We start from the raw sequence: 2,988 nt of genomic DNA, 5'->3' as shown, positions 1-2,988 counted from the left end.
TATATCCTATCCTCTATCCTATCCTCTATCCTACCCTACCCTCTATCCTATCTTATCTTTTATCCTATCGTATCATCTATCCTATCCCACCCTCTATCCTATCCTATCCTCAATCCTACCTTATCCCATATCTTATGCGATCCCCTATCCTATCCTATCCTCTATCCTGTCGTATCCTCTATCCTATCCAATCCCCTATCCTATACTCTATCCTCTCCTATCCTGTACCCTCTCCAATCCCCTATCCTATCCTCTATCCTATTATGTCCTCTATCCTATCCTGTCCTCTATTCTATCCTATCCTCTATCCTATCCTATCCTCTATCCTATCCAATCGTCTATCCTATAATTTCCTCTATAATATCCAATCCTCTATCCTATCCTCTATCCTATCCTATCCTCAATTTTACCTTATTCCATATCCTGTCCGAATCCTCTAACCTATCCTATATTCTATCCTATCCTATCCTCTGTCCTATCCTATTTTCTAACCTATCGTATGATCTATCCTATCCTATCCTGTGTCCTACCCTGTCCTCTATCCTATCCCATCCTCTATCGTATCCTATCCTCTATCCTATCATATCCTATATCCTATAATATCCTCAATCCTATCCAATCTTCTATCCTACCCTCTATCCTATCCTCTATCAAATCCTCTATCCTATCCTCTATCCTATCCTATCCTCTATCCTATCCTCTATCCTATCCTCTATCCTATCCTCTATCCTATCCTATCCTCTATCTTATTCTATCCTCTATCCTATCGTATCCTCTATCCTATCCCATCCTCTATCCTATCCTATCCTCAATCCTATCCTATCCCCTAACCTATATAATCCACTATCCTGTCGTATCCTCTGTCCTATCCTATCCTCTATCCTATCCCATCCTTTATCGTATCCTATCCTCTATCCTATCCTATCCTCAATGCTATCCTGTATACTATCCAATCTTTTATCCTATCCTATCATCTATCCTATCGTATCCACTTTCCTATCTGTAACCGTGTCGGTTACATACACATATACCGCACGTATCGGTCGGCGATACGACCCCACCACCGTACCATACTACGTTGTTCGCGAGTCCGGAGATAGTGAGGGATCGCGAGATATCGCGATCCTTGTCGAGTTGCGCACGCATCGATCCCCACTCGATAATGATCGAAGGAGGTCGATGCGAGCCAGCGATCGAACACTCTACGTCTGGAAGCGGTCCGAGAAACACGCGTTTACGAATTGTGTCTGTTCGACGAAACACGGTACCCGTTCGAGGAGTCAAACCGACTCGGCAGAGCAAGGCAAACCGTCCTTCCTGCTCTCAACGCGTACGCGCCTCAAACCGAGGAGTCACGAGCGCAAACCGCGCCGTGGCACTGTCGAAACGTCTTATATAAAGCTCCGTGACTCTCGGACGTGACCGCGTAGTAGTCAAACGAAATTACATAATTTTCACTCGCCTAAAGATTGATCGAGAAATATTTAATTATCAATTCCGAAGTGAAGCATTACTAGTGTCAGTGTAGATTACTTGCAGCGAGCAAGTCGCGAGTACTATTTAGGAGCGACGACGAGTGGAAGGCGCCGTGTGTCGGTACGACACGATTTTGTAAAATTTAGAGAACTGCGTCGCGCAGAGATAGAAACGTGTCGCGAAGCGTGCGATTATCGCGTCGAACAGACACAGTAGATTCACTTCGTCCTTCAAATATAAATAGTAGTATGGGGTACGTATAAGTATCGTTTCAAAGATACAGTACGTACTATACGGGTCGAAGCGAGACAGTCAATCATCGCATGATCGCGGTGGTTCTTCCGAAACCTCAACAGAGCATACTCTGAGGCTACGAAACGTACCAAAGGGTAAACTCCTGGGTTCCGAGGGACTGCCGAGGTTTTCTGTGAGTCTCGTCTGGATCGAGACTATTTCACTTCGCACAATCAGGGTTCTTCTGCCGTGACCTTAATCGAGGGTACTCCGAGGCCACGCACCGTGCCAGGGGGTACTCTTCTGGGTCCCGTGGAATTACCGAGGTTTGGTGTGGGTCTCGACCAGATTCGAGGCGATTGTACTTCGTACGATCGCGGCTACTCTGTCGTGACCTTATCAGAGCTTGCTCCGAGGCCACGTATCGTGCCGAAGGGTAGACTCCTGGGTCCCGTCGAGCGACCGAGGTTTAGTGCGAGTCTCCCCCGAATCGGTACGAAAGAGCATCGCACGATCCCGAGTATTCTGTCGTGACCTTTGTCCGAGATCACTCTGAGGCCACGTATCGTGCCAAAGGGTGAACTTATAGGTCCCGTGGAATAATCGAGGTTTAGTGCACGTCTCTACAGAATCGAGACGATCGCGCCTTGCACGATCGAGGACACTCTGCCGTGACCAATATCCGAGAACACTCCGAGGCCATGTATCATGCCAAAGGGTAGACTCGTGCGTCCCGTGGAGTGACCAAGGTTTAGTGTGCGTCTCCACTCAGGCCACTTGTCCGAACATCGTCCAGGTGCCTGGTTGGTCTGACGGGTACGACGTCGTTCGATCGCGGATTTCGGGTCAGATAGGAGCGATCGGACTTTGCACGGTCACTGACACTCTGCCGCCGCCTCGCCCGAGACTGCTTAGAGGCCACGATTACGTGCCGAAGAGCAGAATCATTGGAAGCGTGGAGTGACGGCGATTTCGTGTTTGTCTCCATCCCGATCACTCGTACGATTATCCGGCCGAGTGTAGGGACGGTCAGACGGGTCACGAACTGCTTGTCGCGGGGCGCGATCCGTGCTGAGTGATTTTCTAAACCGATTCCGAAAACCGGGCGTAGAGTCGAGCGAGCGTACCGCGAGCGTTTTTCACGCGTTCATAATACTTTGTTTATGTGTCGCGAGCCGTCGGCACGGGAGGCCGACCTATTGTTCCACACGGTACCTGGAATTAACTGTATCCAAACATACACGACGGTTCTTACGAGAATATATCATCTTTTGTTAC

The sequence above is a fragment of the Halictus rubicundus genome, unplaced genomic scaffold (assembly GCF_050948215.1).
Source record: "Halictus rubicundus isolate RS-2024b unplaced genomic scaffold, iyHalRubi1_principal scaffold0060, whole genome shotgun sequence".
Taxonomy (NCBI): domain Eukaryota; kingdom Metazoa; phylum Arthropoda; class Insecta; order Hymenoptera; family Halictidae; genus Halictus; species Halictus rubicundus.
Note: the sequence above shows the minus strand (reverse complement) of the source record.